At 47.0% G+C, this 11,065-nt stretch overlaps 1 pseudogene; it reads right to left on the reverse strand.

Annotated features, from left to right (window-relative positions):
- Positions 1–10,285: 10,285 nt before the first annotated feature.
- Positions 10,286–11,065, reverse strand: part of LOC123117921 (probable LRR receptor-like serine/threonine-protein kinase At4g37250) — a 6,422-nt pseudogene continuing 5,642 nt past the window's right edge.

Consider the following 11,065-nt stretch of genomic DNA (forward strand, 5'->3'; position numbering starts at 1 on the left):
CGCGCGCGCCGGGCGCGTGCCCGTCCTCCTGGCAGAGGAGGAAGGCGACAGGGGAGGGAGGCGGTGGTGGGCTGGGCCAGCGGAAGGAGCTGGCCAGCTGGGCCGGCTACAGGTAAGTGGCCCAGGTAGGCTTCTGTTCTTTTTATTTTTTTCTTCTGTTTTGTTTTATTTAATTTATTTTGCCACTGTTTTGAATTTAAAATAATTCAAACAATGCCAAAAACTCCTCTGAACATTTTATATTGCTAAATGGACTTTTCCAAAAGCTTATAAAATATATCAGGGGTATTTGAAATTATATTCTAATTATATGAATATAATTCAAATTCAAATAGCTAATGAATTAAATCCAAAGTCCCAAAAATAATTCCTTAAAAATGTTCAATATTTTGGTTGGGACCAGAACCCTTACCAAAAATTATCAAACATTTAAGAAGAGCATTTTGGAGCAATGAATGAGATTTCTAGGGTTTTTGCCCCTCTTTTATTTAAGTTTTTGAGGCTTCCAAAATTCCCTCAGTTCAAATTTTAGAATTTAAACATGATGCACACATGAAGCTAGCCTAGAGCATTACCAGAAGCTAGGGATGTGACAGCATGAGTGCTATGGATGGAGTTCTCGTAGGGAGATGGGAGCAGATCCATAGTGGTGTATTGATATGGTGAATATGTGGACTCATGTGCGCCTCCTCAAAAGAGTTACTTGCAGTCGTAGTTCAGGATAGCCACCGAGTCAAAGCTGGCTTGCTGAAGTTAAACCCCACCATCCCCTTTGTTGATAATGATGCATATGAAGATAGTTCTGATGTAAGTCTTGCTGGGTACATTTGTACTCATGTTTGCCTATTTTATGTTTTTGCAGAGAGACTTTAGTCTCACTAGTAGTTCTGCTTGGACTTCGATGCTTGGCTTGTTACCTCAGCTACGATCTTGTGCCCTCGGCTGGATCTGGTAGATAGTCAGGCTTATCAGCCTTTTTCATTTGTAGATGTCTGTACTCAGACATGTTAAGCTTCCGCTTGTGCTTTGACTGGTATGCTCTGAATGTTGGGTCGTGAGACCCATATTTGTAATATCTCGCTCCTCGGAGCCTATTGAATAAATACTTGAGTTGTAGAGTCATGTTGTGATGCCATGTTGTATTTGCACATATCGAGCATATTGTGTGTTTGTTATTGAAATGCTTGGTATGTGCGGGATCTGACTATCCAGTTTTTTATCCTTGGTAGCCTCTCTTACCGGGAAATGTCTCCTAGTGCTTCCACTGAGCCTTGGTAGCTTGCTACTGCTTCGGAACACTTAGGCTAGCCGGCATGTGTCCTTCTTCGTTCCTATGTCTGTCCCTTCGGGGAAATGTCACGCGGTGTCCACCGGAGTCCTGTTAGCCTGCTACAGCCCAGTTTACCAGAGTCCTGCTAGCCCAGCTGCTACAGCCAGGATTCACTCGCTGAGGACCGAGACATTTGTTGTTGGGTCATGTATGCATATCCCTGTAAGTTAGTGCCACTTTGGGTTCACGACGAGCCATGTCAGCCTGGGCTCCTTGTCATATGGATGCTAGTGACACTATCATTTAAGTGTGCCAAAAGGCGTAAACGGTCCCGGGCCTGGTAAGGCGACACCCGTGGGAATACCGTGCGTGAGGCCGCAAAGTGATATGAGGTGTTACATGCTAGATCGGTGTGGCACTGAGTCGGGGTCCTGACAATTTTGGTATCTTATATGCACTTTTCTGATTTAGTTAGTTGTGGAGTTTTCAAAGTGACGGTCAAATGGTCAAAGGGCAAAAGCACAAGACGACCAAAGTGAGTTGGACAGAGCCGCTAGCTTTCGGAAATTAGGGGCAATCCTATCGAGCGGGACACAACTAGGAGCATAAAACCAATTATCCCAATATAAATACCCTAAAAACACTGTAATTAAAACGTTGTAATACAAATAGGCCATAGTCGGACCAGGTCCACAAGAAGGATGAACATTTAGCTATCTCTAATCTACCTAGGATTCTTCCACTTCACGATACCAGACCAATTCGAGGTATGTGAGTGAAATTAAATATTTGTGAGTGGTTTTGATTCACGAATTTGATTTCTTCATTCGAACCCCATCCGGGGCCTCACACGAGAGCCTCCTCCATCTCCTCCTTCTCACCCTATCCGCCACAACCACATGATCCTTGTATTACAGTGTGCTAGGCATTCTACCCTAACACTAGTTTCATACTGTTTTTTGTTTATCTTTGGCAATCATTTTATCTCTGTATGCATGCAAATGTCTCCGTCACACTGCAAGTCGTGCCTTCCACACGGCAATAATCTCTTTTTCTACAATATGCAAAAGCATGCGTATCATTGTATTAAAGAAGTGGCAAAGAAGCCGGGTACAACATCTTTCGACCATTACGACGCTAATCTCAAGAATTAGCCTCCATATCCACCACACACCCACCATGCCTACTACTATGATACAAGCTTCTCGTAGTCCAACCTCGTGCCAATGGCAATAAGGCAAGCCACGGAGCAACCAAGCCACGTCACAACTAATGTCGTGACCTATACAACATGACCAAGACCCAAGGACACACAAACCAACGCACCCCCACCCATTGCCAAGAAAAGTCGGTAGGTGGGCGACAGGGCATGGGTGGACATAGGGAAGGAGATGTCGAGAGCGGCGTTGATTATGTACATTGCCTCCCAGAGCCCCAAGCCCAGAAAAGTAGCCGACATATGCTCCAGCAACAAGACGGTGCCTTCTAGAAGGAAACGACACCATGACACCGCCGCCTCCTGGTGTAGAGGTCGGAGCAAGGATTTCCCCCGAGCACGAGGAAGGGGGTCAGATCGGGGCCAAATACATCGCTCCATGAAGGGGACAGCACCCGCGGACATCGTCGTTGTCAGCCTCATCGCAAAGCATGGATTTCTCACCCAAGATCGTAGAACCCAACGTCTACCGAAGCTGCTCAAGCATGCCATCATAGCACAGCAGCCGCCACCACCGAGCCAGCCAAATCTAGACCAAGGCAACACAACCCCGCTCGGATCGAGCCAGCACCACCACCACCTTGCCCAAAGGACAACAGCAATAGATCAGGGCGCACACCAAGGCCGACCAGGAGGAGCCAAGTCCGTCCACTATCAGCCCACCTCCGCCAGGACCATCTCTAGCCACCTCCACCATCGGCGTCTACCCACTCGAGGAGAAGCAGGGCACCGCCAATGCTGTCTTGGCAGCGCCACCAAAGCTAAGCCTGCTCAGCACCATGCTCCCAGTCCAAAGGCGGCACAGCCGCGATCGAGCCCCTGAAGCGAGATGCGAGAAGCATATCTAAAATCCGGCCAACCACCACGTCGACGCGCGGCCACCACCAGGCACCGCCCAACGGCGGCCCTGTCGCCGTGAGGGACGCGGACCCACGAGCAGCACACACCACCCCCTACCAGACCACTGCGAGATTCGTTACAGCTACCAGCCAAAAGAAAGACACCCCACCGCCACCTTCATAGGGTGTGCATGGCTTCGCGGGCGTCCCCTTTGATGGCGACGCAGCGAGTGGGGAAAGCAAGAGTGCCTAGCAGTGTGGCTACAGTTTCCCCGGTGCCGCATGCAGTGGGCGACGCGAACATGGGGGCAGCATGACAGTAATCTCGTTCTATATCTTTCCCTAATCTTTCCCTAATTTTTAATGATCTTTCCCTAATAATAAAGCACGGATTGACTCCGTGGGTTCACCGTCATAATACACTTATTCCCATGAATTTACGCTTTCAGTTTGAATTTAAAACGTATACACAAGGTGGTACTAATTCGGGGAACCACGACATGTGCATTATAAATAAGAAGAGAAAAATTCACTATAGGTCCTATAACTTGCGTCGGTGGCCACTTTAGTCCCTGTCGTTGGAAATACCCAAAATACAGTCACCAGTCTTGCTCTAGGGGGTCACATACGGTCCATTGTACGCTTTTCTCTATGTATTAGCTTAGGTGGCGCTGTTCAAGTGATACAGCGTGGCATGGACTGGACATTTGGCCGAAATAGCACAAATAAGCAGGCATTGGAGGGCTTTTTTGCAAAGTGGCCACGGACTAAAAATCCCACCCGAGCCGATCGAACCAAACCAGCTCGCTCTCCTCTCCCTTCGACGACGAGCTTCAAATCACCGCCGCCGACCCGGGTCAAAGACCCCTTTCCTTCTCTCGTTCACTAACCCGCCGCCGTCGCCCCCGCTGGTCTCCCGCGTCGTCTACGTCGGTGTTCCTCCCGGCAACAGACGGTGCTCCTACGTGCCCCTTGAGAGCCTCGCTGTGGAAACTGCGCTCCCACCTTGCTCCCCTCTGGGCCGAGCTGGTTGGCCTCATCAACCGCGGCTATGCTGACTAGCCTCAGCGCCCGCCTCAAGGGCGTCGACGTTGCTGCCACCCGCATGCGCGCCCCACTCGCCGAACTCAGGGACAATGTCGCCGCCTTACACGTCGTCGCTTCTGTGGCCCTCGCTGCCCTCCGTGCGGGGCTCGAGCAGCGCGATGCAGCAACGCAAGCGCGCGAGCTCCTCGAGCTGTTTCTCATCACCTCCCACGTCGTCTATGAGTTGGTGACCATGGTGGGCAGCTTTTTGTTGTAGGAGGAGGCCTGCCGCGCCTTATAGGGGTACGCGTCCTTGGCGGTGACCCTGCTGTGCTTGGTGATGTACTGGAAGGCGTAGTCCATGATGCTGAAATTTGGGATGGGCTTTAGGCCCATATAGCAATTTCTAAAAATCTCTAAGTGCCCATGTGGGTTTATTGGCATTAGGTGGAGGTGGGAAGTTTAGTCCCACCCCGGAAGTGGAAGAGGAGTTGGACCTCCTTATAAGGGTTTCTCTTCTACATGATATTGGAGCTTGAGAAGAGAAGAGGCCCTCGCGCACTCCTCCTCCATCGCCCGCCTCGCCACGCCACGCCTCGTCACAACGCGCCGTGCCGCGGGTTGCGGGATTGAGCCGAGCCGAGATCACACCTACGCGCTTATTTTTGCCAGTTGCTAACGGAGAGTTTCTGACAGTTGGGCCACGATTTGAGACGTCGGATCATGGGCTATCGTGGACTCGGACGTGGTTCGAGCCCATGTCTCTACACGCGGCTGCGCCTATATAAGTGTGCAGTAACTCCTAACCCTAGCCACCACAATCAGATCACATCTGCTCCACGCGCACACCCACTGTTGTTCCTTTGCTGCTGCTACCGCCGGTGAATCCATCCCGTCCGCCGCGTACAAGGTCGACGAGAGAGCAGGTCTCCGAAACCCCGTCTCTCCGATTCCTGTATGGGAGAGAGGCGAAATGGTTTTTGGGAAGCAACTACGCGACTGCTTGTTGTTCGTCTACTTCCTCTATGTCCGTGTCATCTTCATCATCACCATGTCGCGGTTCGACGCCGACCGTCTCGCTGCCGAGAAATTGGAAGCCGACAAGAAGGCCGCCGAGGACGCTGCTGCCACCACCACTGCCGTGGCCTCTACATGGCCTACTATAGGGTATAACTCATTTATCCCGCTCCTACTGTCTTCTATTTTAGTCATGCTAGCGTTATACGTAGATCTTTCTGTAATTAGCGTAGTATGTGCTTGCTTGACTTATTATCTGTATGCGTTTATTTGTGTCAATGCCATGCTAGTTATATACTCATGGATTAAATTAATCAAAAAATTGCCTATTTACTTAGCAATCCAAAAACCTATTATGTGTTGGAATTTTTCGGCAAGTGGCTTTGCCGCTGCACTGAAACCGGATAAGTTTACCAGTACGTACTTTATGCGTTGGCAGACTAAGACCACTTTATGGCTCACGGCTATGAATGTGTTCTGGGTCACCGGTGTCTCCATGGGAATGGTTGCTCCTGAATAGGAGAAGGCGTTCAAGGAGGCCACCACTGTGTTTCTCGAAGCAGTTCTTAGTGTGATCGGAGATAAACTGGTCGACGCATATTTACATGTGCATGTTGGCAAGGACTTGTGGGAGGTGCTCGAATCTAAGTTCGGGGCCACCAATGCCAGGAGCGAGATGTATATTATAGAGCAGTTCCACGATTACAAGAGGGTTGAAAACCGTCTTGTATTGGAGCAGGCTCATGAGATAATATGCATTGTTAAGGAGCTTGAGCTTCTTAAGTGCGAGTTACCGGGCAAGTTTGTCGCGGGCTGCATAATCGCTAAGCTCCCTAATTCCTAGAGGAACTTTGCCACCACTCTGAAACATCAGAGGCGTTCTGTGGAGGATATCATTGGCCATCTGAGTGTTGAACAGAATTCAAGGGCAAAGGACTCGCACGGAAAAGGGGTCGAAGGGACTTCTGTCGCCAACATGGTAAACTAGAGGAATTTCAACTCCCACAAGCCCAAGGGAAAGAACGGTGTCCAACACAATACCGACTTTAAGAAGAAGGGTAAGAAGACCTTCAAGAAGAACAAGAAGGATGAGGGTTGCTTCACTTGTGGTTTGGTTGAACACTGGGCCAACAAGTGCCCACACAAGTTTAAGAAGTCAGGACAGGACTCCAAGTCTGTCAACATGATTGTGGGCAACATTGAGAATGGTGCATATGGGGACGGTAATTTATTTACTTTTTTTAGTGTTTCAGCCCACTGATTGGTGGGTGGACACAGGTGCAGGTGTTCATGTGTGTGCTAACATTTCATTGTTTTCTTCTTACTAGGTCACAGGCCACGGGTCCGTATTGATGGGAAATGGCGCGAGTGCTTCTGTTCATGGTGTTGGCATGGTCGATCTGAAGTTTACTTCAGGAAGGATTGTGCAGCTGAAGAACGTGCAGCATGTCCCCGTCATCGAGAAGAACCTTGTTAGGGGCTCCCTTCTATGTAGAGAAGGCTTTAAGTTGGTTTTCGAGTCTAATAAATTAGTTGTTACTAAATATGGACTATTTGTTGGAAAAGGTTATGAGAGCGGAGGGATGTTCCGCCTTTCCCTCGCAGATTTTTGTAATAAAGTCGTGAACCATATTCATTTGAGTGTTAATGAATCTGAAGTTTGGTATCCACGTCTTTGTCACATTAGTTTTGGTGTTATGATGCGGCTAGCTAAGTTGGATTTAATCCCGAGTTTCACTTTAGCCAAAGGTTCTAAGTGCCTTTCATGTGTGCAAGCTAAGCAACCTTGCAAGCCTAACAAGGCAGTGGAAGAGAGACACTTGGCACCATTAGAACTCATACATTCTGATCTTTGCGAGATGAATGGTGTGTTGACTAAAGGTGGAAAGAAATACTTCATGACTTTGATAGATGATTCCACTAGATATTGTTATGTGTATCTGTTAAATACTAAAGATGAGGCTCTACACTACTTTAAAATCTATAAGGCAGAAGTTGAGAATCAACTTGAAAAGAAAATTAAACGAGTCCGATCAGATCGTGGTGGAGAGTACTTCGCGAGTGAGTTTGATTCTTTTTGTGCGGAACATGACGTTATTCATGAGAGGACGCCTCCCTATTCACCCCAGTCAAACAGGGTTGCTGAGCGGAAAAATGATACTCTAACTGATTTGGTTAACGCCATGTTAGATACATCGGGTTTATCCAAGGCATGGTGGGGGGAGGCTATATTGACGACATGTCATGTCCTGAATAAAGTTCCGACAAAGGATAATGTGATCACTCCCTATGAGAAATGGGCAAAGAGAAGGACAACACTCTCGTACTTGCAAACTTGGGGTTGTTTGGCAAAAGTCAATGTGTCGATCCCTAAAAACCGTAAGCTTGGACCCAAGACTGTGGATTGCGCGAATTTGGGCTACGCTAAGAATAGCGTTGGCTATAGATTTCTAGTAGTGAAATTTGAGGTACCTTACCAGAAGGTTGGTACAATTATGGAGTCTAAGGATGCTACATTCTTTGAGGATATTTTTCCTATGAGAGATATGCAAAGCACTTCTAGACAGGAATATGAGGAGACTCCTGAACCTGCCATTCCTATGGAATATTATGAACAAAGACATGATGAAAATCCTGAGGAGGATGACGAGGAAACTCTTGGTAGGGGCAAGAGACAAAGGACCGCAAAGACCTTTGGTGATGATTTCTTCGTGTACCCCGTGGATGATACTCCCACTTCTATTTCAGAAGTGTATGCCTCTCCAGAAGCTGACTACTAGAAGAATGCGGTCCATAGCGAGATGGATACCATCATGGCTAACGGGACATGGGAGATCACTAAGCATCCCTATGGTTGCAAACCGTTGGGATGTAAGTGGGTGTTCAAAAAGAAGTTTAGGCCTGATGGTACGATTGAAAAGTACAAGGCTAGGCTTGTGTCCAAGGGCTATGACCAGAAGGAAGAGGAAGATTTCTTTGATACTTATTCACCTGTGGCTAGACTGACCACCATTCGAGTATTACTCTTGTTGGCGGCCTCACATGGTCTTCTCGTCCACCAGATGGATGTTAAGATGGCTTTTCTGAATGGAGAGCTAAACGAGGAAATCTACATGCAACAGCCAGATGGCTTTGTGATAGATGGTCAGGAAAGAAAGGTGTGTAGGTTGCTGAAATCTTTATATGGCCTGAAGCAAGCACCTAAGCAATGGCACGATAAGTTTAATACAACTCTGACATCTGTTGGCTTCGTTGTTAATGAAGCTGACAAATGTGTATACTATTGCCATGGTGGGGGCGAAGGAGTTATACTGTGCTTGTACGTTGTTGACATATTGATATTCGAAACCAACCTCAAAGTCATTGAGGAGGTCAAGTCGTTTCTATCTTAGAACTTTGAGATGAAAGACCTTGGTGTGCCTGATGTTATCTTGAACATCAAGCTACTGAGAGAAAATGAGGATGGGATTACACTTCTGCAATCCCATTATGTTGAGAAGGTGTTGAGCCATTTTGGATATTCGGCCTGCAAACTATCTCAAACACCATATGATCCTAGTGTGTTGGTTTGAAAGTTCGAAGGCACAGCTAAGGATCAACTGAGATACTCTCAAATCATTGGTTCACTCATGTACCTAGCGAGCGCAACGAGGCCTGACATCGCGTTTGTTGTGAGCAAACTAAGTCAGTTTGTTTCCAACCCGGGTGATGTGCATTGGCATGCTATTGAGAGGGTTATGCGCAATCTGAAGGGTACTATGAACTACGGACTTCACTATACGGGATACCCGTCGGTACTTGAAGGGTATAGTTATGCAAATTGGATCTCTGATGCTGATGAGATGAAGGCCACAACTATGTATATGTTTACTCTTGGAGGTGGCACTGTTTCCTGGAAGTCTTGCATGCAAATGATCTTAACGAGATCGACAATGGAAGCAGAATTAATAGCATTAGACACATCTGGTGTCGAAGCAAGATGGCTTTGAGATCTTTTGATGGACTTGCCATTGGTTGATAAACCGGTTCTGGCTATCCTTATGAACTGTGACAATCAGACTGTCATCACCAAGGTGAAAAGTTGCTCCACATGGCATTGGGTTTCGTGTCACAGTCCACGAGCCGCTGCTCGGATAGAGACATGAGGTTCTTAGTGCAGATCGCGTTGATGCCCTCCACGACCACGATCGTGGACAAAGCCCAGCAACTATAGCACTACTCCTGATCATAGACGGTGGTCACCGTGCCCTTCTGGCGCCAGTCCACCGACGACGGCAGCGCTGTCGTGCATGAAACTACCACCACCCTCCTTACGGCTGAGCATACGGTAGTGAGAGACTAGGGAGGAGGCGTAGGCGCTGCAGAACTCGGACTTGCTCCCGCTTTAAACAGACGCCAATGTGGCTAATTCGATGCTAACTAGTACTCCCTCCATTCGGAATTACTTGTCACAAAAAAGGATGTATCTACAACTAAAATACATCTAGATACATTCATTTCTTGGACGAGTAATTCCGAATGGTGGGAGTAGTAGACTACCTGGCATCTTCAACTGACTGTGGTGGATCCAACTGCATAACTATTAACTAGTAGACTATCTGTCATTCTCAGTTGTCCTTGCATACAAATGTTCAACCTCATTCACCTCCTTACAGTCTCAGCACCTACAATCTCATATGCCACTGCATATTGATCATCGGAACACATTGTAATGCTGAGTTTTTTCCATGCAATAAAAAAAGATCTCTGCCATTCGAACCTTTGACCATGCAGGTTGTTTCTATCAAGCTTGGCACCAAAGCAAGTCTGATAGTACATATTTACCATTTTGTTCCTGCCCTCGTTTGATTTTTAGGTAGAGATTTTGTCCGTTGTTTCTGAAATCTAAATGCCGATGTAGCTAGTTCATTAACACTGCTAGTTCAGGTGCATCGGCGATGACGTGCCAAACCGCCCTGCAATCAAACAAATGAAAATCAATTAGCTGCTTTACTTTTTGTCCATAGAGGAATCACAAATTATACTTTTGCTGCCTAAAATCTCCATCTTAATTTGGCTTCAATCAAAAACATGAACATGGATCAATAGTTGCTGCATTTGCAAGTGAAGACCGAAGAGGAGTACTACTATAGTACCAAAGCAAGAGTACCCCAAGTAGTCAAGTTTCAAAAGATAAAAGTTTAATCATAATCAAGCAAGAGTTACTGCTAAAAGTGGCAAATGAATTTGGGTCATTAGCACCAAATTATGATGAATTATGACCGTTGTCCAGAGCCAATTAACTCATGTTGATTTTTAGCAGTACTACTTTGTGCATTGAAGGTGTATTACAGTAGTACTTGTGGCTAAAGGCGCCACCTTTGCCAAGGACTGATGCCGTTGCGGCCTCAAATTTTTAGTATAAATTGATCATGCAGTTGAAGGAGTACTCTGTACTAACCGCTAGTCTTACAGGCTATTGACCAAGTTGCAGTAAGATAATGTAGCTACGTACTAAAAATTCCCATTGAAATTCAGTTCGAAACAATGGAATTCCATCATCATCAGTGTGAATTACGAGAATATGTTGTGCAATACGCAATGCATTGATCGGTGCACCAGGCACGTATATATGAGTACAGAGGGGGGCCACAACCTTAACTATATAGAGGAAACAAGAGGTGGGCCCAATACACAATATACACGTACACAATATAC

This window comes from Triticum aestivum, chromosome 5B (genome assembly GCF_018294505.1).
Source record: "Triticum aestivum cultivar Chinese Spring chromosome 5B, IWGSC CS RefSeq v2.1, whole genome shotgun sequence".
NCBI classification, from domain to species: domain Eukaryota; kingdom Viridiplantae; phylum Streptophyta; class Magnoliopsida; order Poales; family Poaceae; genus Triticum; species Triticum aestivum.